Source organism: Passer domesticus, chromosome 14, assembly GCF_036417665.1.
Source record: "Passer domesticus isolate bPasDom1 chromosome 14, bPasDom1.hap1, whole genome shotgun sequence".
Classification (NCBI taxonomy): Eukaryota; Metazoa; Chordata; class Aves; order Passeriformes; family Passeridae; genus Passer; species Passer domesticus.
Window position 1 is genome coordinate 11953907 of NC_087487.1, and position 19919 is coordinate 11973825.

At 38.8% G+C, this 19919-nt stretch overlaps 1 long non-coding RNA gene across 2 annotated transcripts in view; it reads left to right on the top strand.

The window, feature by feature from the left end:
• Positions 1–19919, top strand: part of LOC135280939 (uncharacterized) — a 54542-nt gene that overhangs the window by 1655 nt on the left and 32968 nt on the right. For both annotated transcript variants that reach the window (XR_010347739.1, XR_010347738.1), the window contains exons 2-4: positions 9401–9499; positions 11723–11985; positions 12281–12329. This is a non-coding gene — a long non-coding RNA (uncharacterized LOC135280939). The remainder of the gene's footprint in view (positions 1–9400; positions 9500–11722; positions 11986–12280; positions 12330–19919) is intronic.

Below are 19919 nucleotides of genomic sequence, written 5' to 3' on the forward strand. Positions count from 1 at the left end.
GGGTCTGAATGGATGTGAACATATATTAACTTCATGAAAGATGAATGTGATCTTACTTAGAGAAGAGCAAAAAATACTAAAACTAAGTAATCAAATCACACACGTGTTGGCTGGGAATGTTTTTAACCTGCCTTTTCTGCCTTGGGAGTGTGTCTATGGGTTTTTTTTCCTGTTTTCTTTTTCCTTTTGAAAATTGTGAGTATGCCAAATTTGATTAAGAATACAGATTAAATAATACTGCACAAGAGTAAAATGTTCTCTGGGACAATTTGTCTCCTTTCATGTTGTTATTTTACACTAGCATTATTCTGACACATGCTATGAATCAGTTTTCTTTGCTGTAATTAGGTTTCTGGCTATTAAAGTGATTAATCTATTTGTTAATGATATAACTACAGTTTCTTATTCTAACCTGTACCTCAAACACTCCTGTTCACAGAACAAAAGGAATGAAGTAGTTCATGTGATATGATTTAAGGATTGTTGTGTTGCCACTTGTGGGAATGCCTCCCATTTTGGCTGTGAATTCAGTGTGGAGTTTTCCTGTAATGATTTTTGCTGGGAAGCAGTGAACCTGTTCATGGTACATTATTTTCTGAAATGTAGCAATCCATTAAACTGACCTTTCAGTCTACGTTTTACAAGGAAAAGGAGCAGGATTCTTGTGTGCCATATTTGCTGATACAGGTACATGAGTGTAAATTTACCCTATATGGGATTTGGTTAAAGGCATCCAAAATTGATATTATTGTTAATTTGGTGTTTTCTAACCAAAAGATTCTGCTGGAGAAGGAGGAAGGGGAAGGGGATAATTTGTAATGTGTCTAAGACTGATGATGATGATGATGATAATAATAATAATAATAATACTTGCCAGTTAGTTTGGATTGATTTATCCACATCTCCATGGTGTTTTCTACTAGTTTCTAATTTATATTTGTACAGAGCTTTCCCTTTAGAGAAATTGTATAATGAATATTTTCTCTTCAAATTGAGCTGTTCCATCCTGACTGACTTCCAGGTCTTTGAAGATTTTCTCCTCTGCCTGGCTGAATTCCATAAAGCAGATGGACTTGAAAAACCACTAGAGTTCTATATCTCTCAGAAAAAGATTGTCATTCCAGAAACAGTAATTTATGAAAAGAATCTAGAAATTTTAAAGTGTCTCCAAGAAATAACACTGTATTTTTCAGAGGTCTGTATTAACTCTGAATCAGCTAAAATACTTTCATCAGCAAGAAATCATTTATTGTGAGCAGAAGCACCATTAACAAATCTCCATTGCTTCTTACATTTATCTCTTCACAGGACTGTGCATTATGTATGTCTACCCTTGGGCAATTTAAAAATGCTTATTTTCCATGCTGTGGAGTATTTCTCTAAGGGGTCTGACCAGAACAATGAGACTGGACATGTCTCATGGCTGGGAAAATGTCTCAGCTGACTTCTCTTAAGAACTGCTTGTTTGGGACCTGCTTGAAGGGACTTGTGATGTTCCAAGGTATGGAGTGCATTGCATGTGCTGAACTGCAGAGTTCTGTCCTCAGAACAGGCACTGACACAAAATCACTGTGGCTCAGGTGTGGTCCTATTATAATGGGTGGAAATCAGGTCACTTGTGGTTACTGATATGTTCAAACTTTAGTTTCCATAAATACTCATTTTTGAGATTTTGAAATTTGCCTTCTGTTAGCAATTTTTGCATGTAAAAAGCAATGGCATGATTATCTGTAGAGAAAAAAAAAAAATATCCCTAAGCTCCATGACTTAAGCTGACTTTGACTGTGTGGGTTGTTCAGGCATAAAGTCCTGCCAATGTGGACAAACTGCTCCTGAAACTGGAAGGCAACATTTCTGCCTGACCTCTCGTGATCCAGATCATTCTGTTAGTTCCACTTTAGGGCTATCTACAGATAGTGCTCAGGGCTGTCTTTGCTTCCCTTTTTAGCCTTGCCTGCAGCATGATTCCTCTCCTTTAGTGTGAATTGCCTATTGGATCAATCCTTGCCCTGTGATGTCACTTCACACAAGTGATGTCACTTCCCTCCTTTTGGATTTTCCTTCCCTGTGAAGTTAGTGCTAAAAAAGAGACCAGTCTGTTCCCTTCATTTTCCATGGTGGAAATATAGGCTCCAGTCTTGAAGCAAAGTAATGATGTACACAAATAACACTGGAGATATGGGTCAGTCTATCTTCAAACCTTTCCTGAATTTGTTTGCTAGAAACTGTATCCCACTGGCCCCCATTAAAAGCTTATTTGTGGTAGTTAAGGTTTAGAGATAAGGAAATTAAAGAGATCAGGATACTTTGGTTCACATGAATCTGTGTTACATAAAATGAGCTGTCTAGAAACAGGAACAGAAACTGATTTATGTATTTATGCCACAAAGCATGAATCAGTTAAATATTTCTGGCAGAGCAAAAAGGAACGTGATGAGACTCTTTTGTCCTGAGGGGGAAAGAACATGTGTATTGTAATTGTTTTTAACATTTTCTGCCACTATTCTGCTATTTATGGTTTTGAATTGGCTGACCCTACTCTGGCAGTGTATTTATGTCAGACATCACGGCCTACAGAAAATATTTTATATGTCTGAAGACCCTGGCAACTGTTCTAATTTGAGACTCAGAAGATTTTGGCATTTCTGTGTAACAATGGGCTTGTAAATTAGTGCTGCTTAGCTGGTGGCTTTTATTTGAGCTGTGGGAGAGAAACTGGATGCAACAAATGGATGGAGCACAAATAATGGAATAAATAAGAAAATTGCTAAAATGGTCATTGTAATGTACAATATACAGAGTTTATTTGCTAGTCCAAACTGAAAAGCTAGACCACTCATTCCATGAACACCTGATCTGCAGAGAAATAACTTTCTTGCTGAAATAACTTTTAATTATTAGAAAGAGTCCTCCTATATGTACTTTTCAGTGGACTGGAATGATACAGCATAGGCCATTTTTAATCTGAATTTTAACTGAAGCCTCCTAAAAACAAACAAGTAAAATGGATTAGTGTAAAAGCAAGGACTGAGCTCTTTACAAAGGAGGCAGAGTGTCTGGTCTGTGTGCAGGAACAGTATTTTTGTGCTGCTCCCCCGGGGTCTCTATGATCACACAGGGCACTGGGGGGATCTGTGCTCCCCTCTTAGTCAGGGGAGATCCTGGAAGCAGCTTGGAATTACACTGGCACCTCATAGGTGTAGGAAACTCTCGGATAAAGTTCAGAATAAATTGTGTTTAAAATGTGTTATGTTCATTAAGGTAACCAAAGACAAGCTTTCCCTTCTCCCTGCTTCTATCAGCCGAAAATATTTTTAACAATATATCAGAACTAATTATGAAGATCACCAGACCATAACCATTGCTGTTATTTAAACTGTAGAGAATCCATCTTGGAGGGAGGAAGCAGACACACAAAAGAATGCATAGAGTCATCATAATCCATACAACTTGTTCCTATCTTACTCCCTAAGAAAGTTTATGATACTCCCTATCATCTTGATAGGAGTTACTGAGGAGCAAGCAATATCAAATAAATGTCAAGGTTATTTAGCTTTTTAGCTAGGGCTTTCACATGGAAAGAGAAACCCCAAATACAGCATTTGAGCAATCTTAAGTGGTAATAGCTACGGCAAACAAGAAATTAAAGAAGAAATCAGTGATATAAAAATGAATGAATTATATTCAATTAGAGAAAAGCTTAGATTTTCTTCTTGTAGGGTACACCACTCATGTAAGTGGACTGATATTTGCATAAGATGATTATCAAAGAGGAAATGCATTTGCATTTATATCTCCATTTCGTGTAGTCTTTTGGCATCAAAAACTGTTCTCTCTCTTGAAAAAATTCATATGGTGATAGAGTTCTCTGTGGAGACCAATCACTAAATCCACAAAGAACTTTTTTAATCTCTGTTGATCCTGGCAGCAGTCTTTGGCAGAACTTAAAGCAGCAATGGTGTCTTCCAGAAGACTTGCTTGATTTCCCATGATGTAACAGGGTATGGAAATGATTCAGTAGAGTCAACTTTGAGATAACAAAATTCTGAATGGAGATGTTCATGCAGGGGCTCAAGTTCCAAGGCTTAAGAGTGCAAATGTGCAATTAGTGTGACAATGCAGGATTTTATGTCAAAATATTAGTCAAAATGTAAAATAAGGAACATCAGGAAACTGGTTACATTAGCAAAGAAATTTCATGTGGAAATTTGGGCCACTTGTATATCATATGACTTAGGAAAATAAAGAATAAATTCAGAAAGGAGAAAGGTGAATTAACCCTGGGAGACCAGCAGAACTGAAGATTGGCTGTAAGGAGAGAGAAAAGTTTGCCTCTTAGTGGCTGGATGGAGGAATAAGTGACATTCTGATTCTTTCAGACGTGGAGCATGAAGAAAGAGTCAAAGCTGACCATGGGGTTCTGGTTGATAAGGAATGCAATGGTGACATTACAGCAGAGAAGGAATCATAAAATCAAAATATCCTCAGTTGGAAGAGTTCCACTGGGATAACTGAGTCCAGCTCCTGGCCCTGCACTCCAAAATCACACCATGTGCCCAAAGGTGTTGTCCAAGTGCTTCTTGAGCTCTGTCAGGCTTGGTGCTGTGACCAGTTCCCTGGGCAGGCTGTTCTGTGCCCAGCCACCCTCTGGTGGGCTGCCCAACCACCTTTTCCCTTATATTCAACCTGAGTCTCCCCTGACTCAGCCTCACGCTGATCCCTCAGGTCCTGTCACTGTCACCAGAGAGCAGAGAGCAGTGCCAGCCCCTCCTCTGCCCCTTGTGAGGAAGCTGTAGACAGCTGCATTCTAGAAGCTTTAGAATAAACATTTTTTCCTTCTCCTGCTCTCTTATCGTTCATGGTCTTGCACCTCTCAAATTCTGTTCACTTTTGCTACCTCTCAAGTTGTTTTCTTCATTCATTTTGCTTTTTTTTTTTTTTTTCCCAATCCTCTAGTTCATAGAATCAGGGCTATTTGGTCCTTTGGGAATTCATAAGCACTTCTGATGAGACTCTACTGTTGTAGGTATTTTTGCTGATATGAATTCCTGTGGAATTTTCTGGGAACTTTCTGAGTATCATAGATATTGTGTGTTAATTTTTCCATTATTTTTTGTAACCACTTGTCTTTTTTCTTCTCTTGTGTTTGTTAAATCCTGAGTAAAATGCACACGAAAATATAATTGAAGGGCAGCACCTTGATCTGCTTTGAAAGTTACGTTGAAAATCCTATGGCTTCTTACATATTTTTTATAAGTGTATCTTATTTGGGAGTGCTTTTATAACACTATTTCTGTAGCAAGGATCTTCTGTTGTTTCATCTTCCATATTATGAAGCATGAGGGACTAAAAGTAGCAATGATTTGTGGAAATTAGATGTGGCCTTTCCATGTTGCAGGTACCTGGCATGATTTTGTGAAGTTTGGCTAGTTTTATTCATAACAAGATTATATGCTTTCCTATTTTGGTAAAAGTCTTTCTGTTATACAGTTTGCATTGACTTATAGTAATGATTTTTAAATCTGTTTTCCCTCCTCAGAAATGTGTGTGAAGTCTTGCCAAGGGATTAAAAAAAATAGGAGAAAGCAAACAAACGGAATAAATATGTATCTGACAGAAGAAATTGTTGCAGCTGAGAATGGCTGATTCTTCTCTCTGTGAAATGTCACCAAATTGTTAGAAATGCAAAACAAATTGTTAGAAATAGCCCTGGCTATTGCAAACTCATAGCCTAAGCTGATAAAAGTATTGAGCTTCAGTCTGTAACATCATGAGGCATGATTCTGTTCCCTACAGCAGGAGAATATGCTGGAAGCATGGCAATATCAGGTGCTTCTTAATTTTTATTGTATGGCATCTTTTGTGCTGTTATGAGTCCTGCACGATCCTAGTTAAATTTGGAAAGTTGGAGGACAGCTTTGCTGCTTTAATAACTTCTGCTGCTCCTGTAAGTGGTTTGTATTTGCATGCTAATTTAGCATGCTTAATTTTCTGCTAAGGTTCACTGTTCTCATTGTTTCACATATCCTGGCATGAACTCATTTAATTTATTCCTTTGTTAGCCTGTGTCCAGCTGATGAACTGCTAATCCCAGCAAAGGTTATCAAATTAAAAAAAATTGAACTAGATTTTTTTTCAGGCAGTACTAAAGGAGATATTTCACTATGATATCCTTCTCACTGTAATGGCAGATAAATGCAACCATAATCTGCTTATAGTGCATAGCTGTGTTTACTTCAAAGAACTGAAATTGGAAAATGTCATCCTTATAGCTGTTTCTGTGGTCCAGAATGCATCTCTACCAAATTTCAGTGAATGTTCTCTCCAGGAGAGGATGAAAGCAAAGAGACCTGTCCTATGAGGAAAGGCTGAGAGAACTGGGATTGTTCAGCCTGGAAAACAGAAGCCTTTCAGGGTCCCCTTCCAACCCAAACCATTCTATGATTCTGTGATTTTGATGTTTTTAAACTGAGGTTGGGCAGCATAGAGGACCAGTTCTGGATTGTCATGTGTACATTACAATGTCAGCTCTTAGAGCTGTAAAAACTTCCAGCTCGTGCTTCAGAGTTCCTCACATCTTGGAGAAAACCAGGGTGATGGGTACTCTGGATAGTACATGATATCCCTGGGAGACATTTGAAAAGATTAACTTTACTTATTTTTGTTGGCAATTATTACAATGATTGTTGAGACAGGCCAGGAAAATTTTCCTTTTTTTTTTTTCTGCCAGGTGTAATAAATTTACTTCTTCTGTTTTACCATTTTCAGCAGTAGGATTACTTGCAGGCTTGGAAAGAGAAATGAACTTCTGAGAAAAAAAAATATTTTAAGGACAGCTTTCTTTAAGTAGAATTCATAATCAGTGAATGGTTTAAGACAGGCATTTCAGTGCAGTGTGGATAGGTGATATCCAGAGCTGTCCAGATATTTTCTGTTTAACTGGAGTAAGATTGCTTATATACTTATCACCAGTCAGTAGTGCAAAAAGGGAAAAAGGCAATTCAAAGCACTGAAATTAAAAACATCCTTATGGTAGCACTTATTGCCCAGACTCTTATCTGTAGTGTTTTCATGCTTGTCACTAGAAGCAGCTTGTTGGTAGCAGATGGAGTTTTTTGGTGGCCTTACCATTCTTTTCAGCAGCAAGTTATTCTCATGTATTTCTCTGTTGTCCTAATCCTCAGGCTTTGCCACAGTAGTATCCTGAATAACATATTTGTATATTTATTTTAAAAAAGTACTGAGGTGCAGTTTTTACCTCAGCTCTCTGGGCAGCACAAGGATCCAGAGTCAGGGCAGGCACTGGAGGTGATGCTGTTTAGACATGAAGGGTAAAGACAGGAAGTTTGGAGGGGGGAGTTGAAACCTGTAAATGAGATTCAAGGAGGGAATGAAACATGATCAGTGTCAGGCAAAGCAAATGATAATTCCAGCAACCTTGTGGATACAATGGAGAACAAGGCTGGAACTTCAGGAAGGAAGAGGAGGCAGTGAGACAGAATGATTTTTCTCAATGTGGTCAAGAGCAAATAGTACCTCAGTGCTTTTTTGGTTTTAGCAGTAGATATGCCAAAGTACTTTGACCCTTGGAAATTGATTTGTTCTGCTTGTTACACTGATTATTTCTAGAAATTTGCTGAAGATAGGAACAGGAAAATGTTTTTCAGTGGCAGTCAGTCCTGCAAATAAGTGTTATGGCACCACAATGTAATTAATGCCAAATGTGTCATCATGCCTTTGTCTAAAGGAATTTAGGATTCATGCCTGTTTTCTTAGTCAATAAAATACCATTTCACCCTAATTAGACTCATTTTTTACTGAGGACAGTGTTAAAATTGTATTAGCTATACCTCTCTCTTCGATATTATTGCAGTCTGTACCAGTGACTGATCCTTTGGCTGATGTAAAACTCTGCATGTGGGAGACATTTAATCTGAGGGCAGGACTAAATCTAGTCCAAAGAGACAACCTAGAAAAGTACATTGTGTAAGCATAAAGGCCTGAGAATAAATTGTTTTGATGTACTGATACATTCCTGTTGTTCCCAAATTACTAATGCAGACCTAACATATGTTGACAAACTAACAACCATTCAAATCTATTTTTATCTTTTATTCTAAGAATTACTCCAAAACTGTGCTTTAGTACTTTATATTAGAAAAGAAACAGCTACTTTTGGTTTTACAAACTGGATTTATTCTTTAGCAGAAAGTCTCCAGTGGAAAGATTTGTGAATCCTCACCCAACCATAGATTTAGGGAAGGACATAGCAAACCTGCCCTAAAATCCTGAACTGAACTGTTTTGTAACCTTACAGATGGAAAGATTTACACTGCAAAGACACAATGGAAGTGTGTCATCCCTGAGATTCCCATACACATCACTCATTCCCCACTCATCATTTTCCTTCAAATTTTATGCTGTGAAGGTGATTCATTTACACAGAACAAATACCACTGGGCAGAAATCAATGTCTGCACAGAAGCTATTTTTAATGCTGTTCAGAGCAGCACACACTTTTTCCTGAAATGTGTTCAAAGATCATCATTCATATGACAAAATTGTATGTTTGCTCACGTAATTTCTATTGGATATTTTGGATTTCAGAGAAAACAGGAGCTGCTTGAGAGCAAAGAATTGCTAAAATGATTAACATGTTACCATTTGAACTCTTGAAAATGCCCATAAAAACTGACACATTAATTAACATTAAAAGCTCTGGTATTCAACAGGAAGCAGGGCTTAAATCTGGGGAAAACAATAGGCAGAAAGAGCCTTTGTATCTGGGAAGGATTTCCTTGTTTTAAATTTTCTTGTAAACATGGCATGAATTCTGCTGAAATATGTGGGCCAGTTTTAGTGATTTACATGTCTGAGAACTTTCCCTGGTGACAAAAATAGCAGGGATTTTATTTTTAAAACTTAAATAAAATGCTACCTAATCTGATTGCAGGGGGCACAAAGCCTCTATTTCTACCCAGCATTCAGAGCTGTTAAACTGCAATATTCCCAGTCAGATGTGTAACAATGCTTCTCGTTTTCAAAGCCAAATGAATCATACAGAGATGCCACACCAACCAGGTCTTATTCTTTCTTACTTCTAATGAAGGTTAATGACTCTTTTAAACCTTATTTCCAAATCTTCTGGGTGTGTAATCTGTCCTGAGCAAATTTCTGATTGTTAAATCTTAATTGCGTGGTTTTCTTCTTGCCATATTTATAAAAAGAAAATTGACCTGATGTTTTAAATTTTTCAGAATTAATGTTTTGTTACCCAGTGGCACGAGCACTTCTAGCCTTTTAAGTCTGCTTTGTTCTTCTAAATTAGTTTCAAGAAAGTGATTTACTTATTAATGATTGAAGGCATTTAATAATACAGGATTTCTATGAATTTTTACAGCTCGGATCCTACCACCTCATATAGCAAGATGTTATACAATATGAAGAAATAATGCTTTGCAACAAGTTCTTGAAGTGAATTAATAATCTGGATTTCAAGGTCAGTGGTAGTTTTTGTGCCAAGATGGCTTTTGTTGCTTAGCCCTGCTGGTCTCTGCAGGCCAGAAAGTGGCTTTAAAAAAACAGCAAGCTAAGAACCCAAAATCTGGCTTGATGATATACAATGGTGACTGAAGACATGGTGCTACTGGGAAATTAATCAATTTCTGTAGTCCTCTCATAATTAGGTTTACAGCCTTTAGGGAAGAACTCTGGTAAGGAAGATAGAGAACAAATGTTCCAGGGGCGGGGGGAAAGGGGGGTGTCCAGGGAGAGCCAGCCTTGAAACTCTTTCCAAAATATGGATAAATGAAAAATAGTCATTATTATGTCAACTGAATTAATATCTAAACGCCTCTCTCTGCAGTCTAAATACTCATTTTACTGTAATTTTTTTGTAGAAATAAGAGCTGGAGGCCATGGAGGCAGCTTCTAGACAGGCATTTTCATGCCACTATTTCCTGGAGAGTGCTAGTTTGCCTAATAGAATCCTAAAGGTCCAAAAAAACTCTGCTCCCATGTTGTGCTTTGACATGGGAGTTCAAAAGCCCAGAAAATAATTACATCAAATGCCAAAATTATAACACCTAAAGCTGAATATAAAATGATGAGAGAAGTGGTGGATCTTTTACACAGATTCCTCTTCACACAGACCAGTTTGAAAGGATTTGTGCAAGCCGAGGAAGGACTGATTAGCTCAGGATGCAGCACAGAGCAGGGTGATTTGCCTTGTTCCAGCAGCCCAGGGTCAGCAGCCTTGCAAAGCTTGCCAGACAGTATTTTCTTTTCCCAAATTAGAAGTTGTGTGTGCCAATAGTAGGTTTCCTGGTTCATTCTGAACTGTAAATTGAGGGAGAGCCAGGTGCCCTGGCCTCATCCAGAGTCAGGATAGAGCTAGTGAGTCCAGAGGATCTCACTGCCCTGAAATTCAGCAGGAGCTGTGAGCCCCTGGATGCTATACCAGGGGTACTTTGGCCAGTAATCAGTGACAGTACAATAAAAGCAATTCCTCTCTTGCAGCATCCTGGTATAAGAAGGAAGTTATGATTTTCAAGCATCTAGCAGATTTAAATAAAAGGGAAAAACAAACCATCACTATGGGGATGCACTATAATTGCACTATGTGCAATATCAAGACAGGAAAACATATGCCATAATTAAAAGTATTTTTTCACTTTGAGACCTTATTTCAATTATGAAAAAAGCAGGAAATTGATTCTGACATTCTTGTACCATTGGATTTAAACGTCAGTAAAGTTTCTTTTTCAGTTCTTGATAGTCTTTCAGTGCTGATGTGGCAGATGCTCCTCAGCCCAATCACTGTCAAACACTCATTGGTTCTGTGTGTGCATAAAATGATGGCTGAGAGCACTGGGGGTATGGAGGGAGTGCTCCATCTTGCACTGGTGCAGGCTGCTGCTAATATTAGAACAGAATGAAAGCTCACTTCCTGCAGGCATCAGCAAGCTTTATTTGCAAATTTTTTTCAGTTGCATCAGACATGTGGAATAAATTATCATAAACTGCTTGTGATTAAATGTAAAGTACCGGGAGGATTTGCAACAGTTAATCCCTTTATTTCTGGAGTCTGTGAAGAGCAAATTAAGCTGAAGACTGATACATAACTGGTTTTCATTAAAGTAATGCTCTTATATTATAGAATTGTTTGGTTTAATTATGGAACATAATTTTAGAAATTATAAGCTTCAGAAATAAGGCAGTCAGCAATGTATACTAGTGTAACTGATGTTTCTGCACGAACCACAAGTTTATACTGTGATACTTCTAAAGTGACATTAGAGGTACTAAAACTTGCTCCAACATTTTGTAATAAACTGGATCTTATTTTGTACCAATATATTACATGGCTATGGTCCAAAGCAGATTTCCCCCCTAAATTCTGCTGAAAGAAAATCTCTATTTCCATATATTTTAATTTCAACAAAGTTTTGGGAGACAGTTTTGCTTTCCATTTAACTAAAATACAAGAGATTCTGACATCTGAAAGGATTTACCTCACCAAATGTGACTCCATGTGTAAAAAAAAACAAAAAACAAAACACTTCAATTAAATCAAATTTTGTTAGCATGCAAAAGGAATTAACCTCTGGTCTGGGAAAGTGTGTGAATAACAAAGAAAGCAAGCAGAGAATAGTAAATGCACTTGGTTTCTCATTCAGTTCCTTCTCTCTTTCTCCTTTTCCCTTCATATATCTCCCAACAGAGCAGTCCCCACTGATGCTTGTGCTGTAAATGCAGCCGTGTCTGGAGCTCTGGACAAGAGGCGCTATGGAGGAGTTCTCCTCCTTCAGTGGCAGAACAGGGAGCCCTGGGTTGCTGGTGAGCTCTCTGGGTGCAGAGAGCAGCACAATCCTGTTGGCTGAGCACGTTTTTGCCCAGCAAAGACGCCGGGTTTAGTGGATTATCTGCGGGGCTCCAGGTGTTGAGGCAAACTCAACCTCCAAGCCTGTGGTTTCAGGAGACAAGGTGAGCTGATCTAGTAGTTTACCACTGCTGAAAGGATAATCTTGTTCTTTTGCTCCCAGCTAACACAGCCAGCACTTTCTGTGTGTTATCTAGCCCTTGAGAGAGTCCACTTTAACCTGTTCACCCTGCAGGAAAAGAACAGGATTTTTTTGAGTTAATAAGTGGAATTGATGAATGAAAATAGGTGATTAGTGCTGTGGTTTGGGCAAGTGGGACAACAACAAAGAAGGGAGGAATGGCATAAAAGAGAACGGAAAAAAAATCTTACCCTTTTTTGGTTTTTTGTTTTTCTCAGGTTATTGTGAAACTACACCATGAAGTACAGCCCTGATTTATCTGAGAAGGTAAATAGAAGCATTTATTTAGGTTACTAGAAAATACTTCATTGTTAAAGGAAAAGCAGTAGGCAGTGGAAGAACATGGAGAGATCTTTGTGTGTGCTTCTTGTTTGCCCTATTTATAGCAAACATTCTTTTTTAATACTTGCTAAGCTAATTAGGTAAGGACTTTTCAACTAAAATGGCATTTTTGTGTGTCACATGATACCTTTGAAACACTGACTTCTGCACTGAAGGATCAGAAGACTGGAATAGAAAAAGGGGAGACTGTGTGCACACATCCTTCTTGACAAGGGAAAGCAAAGGCATCTCTGAATTAAGGTCTGATTGGTCTGATTTCCTTGTGCATATCTTCTTTTGCCATCTGGAAATTTCTTTGTTGGAGGAATTTGTGCGGTTTCTACATTTGTCCAGGATTTATGGATGTTCAGTAGCTTAGGCAGAGACACTGTGCAGTTTGGAGATTCCAGATATGTCCATGTTACAGTTTCAGAGCAGACACAGAGTGCATTTGCAGTAAGTCAGATGTTTTTTGGGCAGTAGCACAGAAGCCCCCTGTGGATCTAATATGAGTAGTCTTGATAATTCCAACACAAACCAGAAGCACTGAAGTATTTTATAATAAGCATGTAGTTTTCACTGTCCATGAAATCTTGCAAAGTATGGCAGCCAAGCCCTGCTGTAGGGAATTGTGGGGCTGCAACATGCAGGAATAGAAAAGAATGGAAACAAAAGTGTAATATCAGTATGTGCAGTGATTCTGGCTGAAACACAAATCATGTTGCCTTTTGTAAATAGAACTTGCCATGGCTATACTGAAAGCTGTGAATATCAATTCTGAGAATGCAACTTTTCCTGGAAGGTAGGATTTTTTTTTCTGATTTTCTACAAATTTTGCCCCATTGGATGTCCTCTCTGTTCAGCGGGTACGCTGCATTCTCAAGCACTGACATGCAGTTCAGTGAGTTTAAACCCTGGGGAACAATATTCCTTAAAGTTCTGGCTGCAGGCTTTCTGTTCCAAAGCACTTCAAACATCCTTCCCCCCAGGACCCACCCTGACTTACTGTTGGAGGTGGTACACAATCAGTAGCAGTCTCCTTCAGTCAGATGGGTGTGCTAACAAGCTAAAGACAACAGGCAAAGGAAATACTATTCAGAGGTCCTGAGGTCCCAAGGGCTATGACTCAGATTTGGGACAGGGTGCGAGGAATTGCTTTATTTGGTATCTGTTGCCTTCTCCAGCGCCGTGTCATTGTTAAAAGTGAAAGACTCACACACCCAACTCTTTTCTCCTTGTTTATAAGGGTGAGGTATGTGGATCACACTGCTGTTAAACAAACAGAGGCATACAAGGTTCTCTATGTTCTAGGTGTAACTTGGCTAAGGCTGAGGAATCCAGAGTTAAGACTGCTGTTGCAGACATAATTAACTGCAGCACCATTACGTGTAATGCAGCTATGCAGCTCCACGTGGGCCATCCACTGCCTACCCAGTTCCATGCAACAGGCTCAGGATACTTGTTCAAGTGTGTTTGATTTAGCATGGGGCTATATAAATACCTCAACATCTGAAAAAATTCTAAGAATGTGGTGTTTACAACATAAGAAGGTACAAGTGGGTGCCCTAACTGCAGCTGCAGCAGCAATTACCAGTGTAATGTGGCATGAGAAGAATAATCATAGCAAATTATAATTATAATCCTCTGACCTGGCATTGATTTACAGAAGTGTTGTGGCTGTAGTTTCTGAATGCTTGGCAGAGACTTTTGAGCATTCTAAAACCATTCCTTCAATTACATACCACATGCTTTAAGTTTTAGGTTATTTTAAAAACTTCTTTATTTGATTCGGGCTTGGGTTAATTTTATAATGAAGGAGACAAGAGCTCATTAACAAAAAAACTGATGCCTTTATACTCTGTGGTTTTGCAGCTGCTGGCTGTTATTTGAGGTAAATCACTTCTATGAATGCACTAATATCCACTATTGAGCTTGTTATCCACAGCAAGTTTTGGTACTAAATAAATTTTAGCTTTCCTCTGACTGCAGTCAGGACTGAGGTTTGCTCATGTCAGCAACCACATGTGTTGCTGTACTGCTGGTAATTGTGAGAAGTTACTGAACAAACTCAAGGCAGGGACTGTGCATTCAGTTTCTTAGATTGCTGTTCATGCCCTGATGACCAAAATGGAATACTGGGAATGCTGCATTTAAACCATTCTGACAGCAAGGATTAACTGGGACAAGCACTGATTTGAACTTGACTATGAATGTTTCTGAAATATACAAGCAGGAAAAGGTAAATATTGAATGTGAGAGACATCCTGATCCTTTTATGTGAGCTCACTATTTAGTAGGGAGAGGGAGAAGTTACTTTTACATTTTATGAATGCCTAAGGATCTGAGCATGCTCTGTCAAGCAGGATACAGAGCAGACTGCAGCTCTGTTCTGTGTCTGTTAAGGAAATGAGCCCCACCTCTGCTAAAATGGGCAAAACATCCTTGGTAAACAGAGCATTGGGCAGAGCTTGCACAATTAGCAATTACTCCGTGAACCCAGGCTGGCCACTGCCCAACTTCAACTGAACTTTTATCCTCCTACAACATTTTGTTTAGAAACTATTTTTAAACAATAATATTCTCTAGCAACACCCATCCTAGAGGACGTCAACTGCTCTGACTGTCATCTCAACTCCTGCTCAAATTGGGGACAGAAGATGCCACCTCTAACAGAAATGATGAAAAGTCAGTGATCACTACTTCATGTCTTCATTAATGAAAAGGAAACAAATTACTCCCACAGTGCTGTACTGTTACACTCAGTCCTGCACAAAGGCTTCTTTAGAGTCATTGTGCAGCACTTTCTTCATGACAGAAAGTGAATATGTTGGAAAGCATGACTTCAGTCAGGGAACCTGAAATCATCTCTTCCCTTGGTTTGTATTCAAACTGTGTGCCAGAGACAAGGAGTATTTTGCTGATTCCAGGTTATGCAAGGAAGATTATGTCTTAGTTACCTTTCAGCAGTCAATGTCATTTTGTAATTTGAGAAAACATTTGAATCTTTAGTCATCTGCTACTTCCAATAATGTCTTAGAGCACCTCCTGGAAAGTGTTGGCAAAATAACCACTGCTCTGTGACAATTTTTGAGTTCAAATAGATGGGTACTTGCCCAGAATTACTTGAAACAGTATTAACCACTGATGTTTTCCCAAATCAAGTATCTCCTTCCTTTTTTACCAGCATATTCAGCTCTCCACAGCCCACAGCTTCTCAGCACTATTAACTGGCTGATTACACTCTAAGCATAGTTATATTGCACCCATGGTCTCTTTTTGAAAACAGAAATGAAGGTAGCACATGCAAAGAGGAAGTGATGTAAAGAAAACAGGAGGACAGAATTTACTTTTGTTTCATAATCCAATTGCTTTGGATACACTGAATCAATGGGGCTATTCCAGCTCTGAGAATAAGGCCTGCTCATGTGACTACGTGCTTGGAATCCCAAACTCTGCCAATTCATGCTGGCATAACTAAAGAGACTCCTGCCTGCAGCTCTCGGCCTGTTCTCCTAGATGCTGTCAGGCCAGTGGGAGGGGTGGCAGCTGGGCAGTGTTCTTGCCCTGAGACACCCAGCCTGGGTTAGCAGAACAAGCAGCCGTAAAATTCAGTTTTTACTGTCCTGTGAGCAGCAGTTGCTGAAGGCTCCAATTCACAGTCCTTTATGGATTTTGACTTCAGCAGCTGAAAAGGTCACTATCCTGCTAGCACTCAATACTCCAGCAAAAACTGTAATAGGAGCCTCCAAACTAATCACAGGGGGTTAAACCCTGTTCTTCAGAGCTGTCACCAGTATGGATCTGTCAAAATCATTGCTTGCATGCAAGGTCAGTGAAGTCAACTAGCCAATGTGTATTTATATGCATGTACACACATGCTTTTAAATACACTTCTGCCTGTTAACTACGATCTCCTGGTGAGCGTTTGATTCCTCTATGGTTCTGAAATGAAGCTGGCTTTGTCAGCAGTTTGTCAAATCATATACTGTGAGATTTTCCCACCAAGAGGAGTAGTAGCAGAGCAGCACTGTGGGAAAAGTGATTTATTGCACACATGTTATAAGGGAAGTTGCTCTGAAGAATATTTATATTTATGATTTAAATGAGATCATCTGGGGATTTTTCTCAAGAAAGGAGTAAGAAAAATTCAAACGGATGCAGCTCTGTGCTGGTGTGAGCAGTGGCCATGATTTTTTGTGGGAATATATGAAATAACCTCAAAACTCTTGCTCTGATTTTTAAAAATAATGTAAGAGTTATTTTGGGAGTATAGCTTCCAAATTCCTACCCTTTGGGTGTAAAGCAGGCAAATGTCTGGATTTTCGGGATAAAAAATGCTGCCAGTAGATAAATGTTTGGAATTATTTTGACTGCAGCCAGCAAATATATCTCATCACTATGGTTGCAAAAACAAACACCCACCAAAGAACTGTATCTGACACAGGGAAAATAATTAAGGGAAATGGAACAATTTGCAGCTTGTATTAAATTCTTTGCGTTCCCTCACACAAATCAGTAGTTAGAGGGGTGAACTGTGACCTTGATGTGAATATTCTGTTTGAGTTCTTGCCATTCTGACAGCAGCAAATAGGGCAAACACAACTTAAAAATAGAAAGGAGCTTGAGATGTAGCCTCCTACTCTGAACCATTTTCCATCCCATATTTTTGATAATCGATGTGAATTCAAAAACATAGTTTTGCTTTTGAGTCCAAATTGAAAATAGTTCATTTTTTTTACCTCTGGCTTGGATGTAGTAAAAGGCATCAGAACTTCCCAGAAGCACCTTACTGTTAGGAGTTCTGCCAGCTCAAATTCAATGTGATCAGTCCATAGTTAAGCAAGCAATGCAGTTCTGTACCACTAAGAAAAATAATTTCCTATAAAGTATATTAATATGTTTTAAACCACAAGTATTTTAATTAAAAAAACCACCAACAATAATAAAAGGAAGAAAACAAAGGATTCTATATCCATGGTTAGATAGCCATAAAGGAATATAAAATTCATCATAGATTTTGATACTTGGGGCACAGGTCACATGGGAACGGCTGATGCCTTTCCACACTGATGTGTTGTGCAGCTGCTAAACCATCAGCATTTAGAACCAGCCTGAACATGAAATTTATACAGTGTTTTTATGAGCAGGGTTGGTTGTAAGTAGCCATGAAACATTGTCTCTTCCAGGACCTAAGGTGACACTTTTTAGTAGGGCATTCTTGGAGAGAGGAGGAGCCAGAGGAAGACACTGCAGGTACTGTAGAATTAAGCAATATCATAATTCACTTCCAAAATCTTTTTGACATCACCTTACTTAAAAGTGTACTTCCATTTTTAAATTGTAGTTCATGGATACCCACAAACCTTACAGCAAGTGATTCCAAGCTAGGAAAGGAGTGAGAAAGTTCTGTCTTACCTCTTTTAAAGTGTTTTTCATAGGAAAATATACTGAAATTAAGAATTTTCAATTAGTTTAGGTAATTTACCTATAAATTTTAGAACAGTAAGTTGTCAATCCATTCACCTCCCCCCCTCCCTGGACAGCAGTAGGGTGACATCATATAAAGGGAATGAGCACAATGCTGGAAGTGTCCTGCTGGTTTGTATTAGCCTCCCTGATCAGGCACATCCTGTGTAGCACCCGTTCAGCTCTACCAGCTTGAAAATAGACAGATAGTCCATGTGAAAAAAGAGTGAACCAAGAGCTCACTGTGTGGAGAAGCTTCCCAGCACCCAGCAAATAAAGAGCAATGCTGTTGGGAACTTTCCAAAGGTGAATGCACAGTCATTCCTCTTCAGACACAGCACACTTTCTGTACAAACTTAACATGTCCTCCTCCTTCAAAATACTAACACAGGAGTGAGCAGGATGAGAGATAAAAGAGGTTAAAATTATTATAGTTAGACTTTATATATTATAATTAGTCTTTCTAAGTGACACCCTTCATCCTGTCAGATGTCAAAATGCTTTCCAAAACAGATGGAGCAACTAACCTGGAAACTAAGGAGAAAGTGGGTAAGGAAGGGAAGAATAAATCCTGTTGTTTAGAACGAATGGAATACCATGTTCAGGCCTGATAGCAGAGACTGCTTGCAAAGTTTGGTTTTGTGGGAGTTTGGTGAGGGTTTTCTGCAGCCCCTGTTACACATGAAAACAGCAAACTCACCTATATCTTATTAATAGTTGTGAAAATTTCATTCTGTGAGGATGGATTTGAGTGAGAACCTCTGTGCTGAGAAGGGAGGGTGGGGTGGCATTTCTTCCCTTGACACAAATTCGGACTGATACTGTTAATAGCAGCTGTGTGTGTAACTGTGGAGCTGCCAAAGATGAAATGAAAGGCAACTTAAATATTTTTTCCTTCCTGAGTCCTACACCCATACAATCCCTTTTTTCTATCCATTCTGTGTCTGTATGTTAAATTTGTGTATGCTCCATAGTAGCTAACCTATTTTTAAGTGCTGGACAGCCAAAAGAAATTTCTGTTTCCCTTAGAGAATCCCTTCTTGAATCCTTAGATAAATTAACTGTGTCAAAACATAATCTTACCCTTCATTTTTAATTTTTTTGTCATAAGCTTGAGTAACACAGTGTTTATGTGTCTATGAAGGCAACAGAATGAATGCAACAGAAATTTAATAGTCACTCATTTAGTGTGTGTGTTACCTATATCTCCACAGTCATCAACTGAAATGGAGGTGATGTTCAGCTGCTGGTGATAGTAAAGGTAGTTGTATCAGTGTAGTTAATCAATGGATGCTTTGAAAATTAAAGTCCTAAGGAAAAGCAGGGAAAAGGAAGGAAAACACCAAACAACCTTGTGTTTGGACTGGGTATTTGCCAAAAGATCTGAGCCCACTGGAGCAGGTATACTGAGCAGGTGGCTGGCAGAGATGGACAGACAGCTGGTTTTGTCTGGCATGCAGGTGTTTAACTTGGCTGCCTGCAGGTCAGCTGTGAGATGCCAGATTTTCTGAGGGAATCACCTTGTTTAAGAAGAAGTGGCTCTTGTCCATTCCCATAGTGAGGTTGGTGAATGAGGCTGTGGCTGCTTTCACTTCCTCTCTGCTCATCTCTCACACAGTCCAAAAACCCCATTCACCTGCTGTTGGATTTAGATGGGAGAGAAAAGAGGCTTTTTAGGTATGGTACAGTGAGTTTGCCTTTTCTTGTATTAGAAACAAAAGAGGTAACAAAACCAGATGGGCTGTGATGTTTAATATTGAAACTACTGTTATGTCATTCTTCTGAGAGTTCTTTTTTGTTTGATTTTGATAGACTGACAAACATTAGCTGAGCTCTGTGTGCTTTTATTTGAAATAATGTTTTTCAGTAGTTCCCAGATGAGCTAGTACTTGATTGTAAGTATTTTGGGATTTGCTGCTGTGAAAGTTTTGGGGTCAATCCAAAAGTAAAACTGCAGAAATAGCTGCATAACATCAGCAAAGGCAGTTTACTCCTTTCCAAGTTGTAGTAAGCCATAAAGTAAATGTAATGCACTGGTAATAGATGTCAACTGAGAATCTTCATGAATGG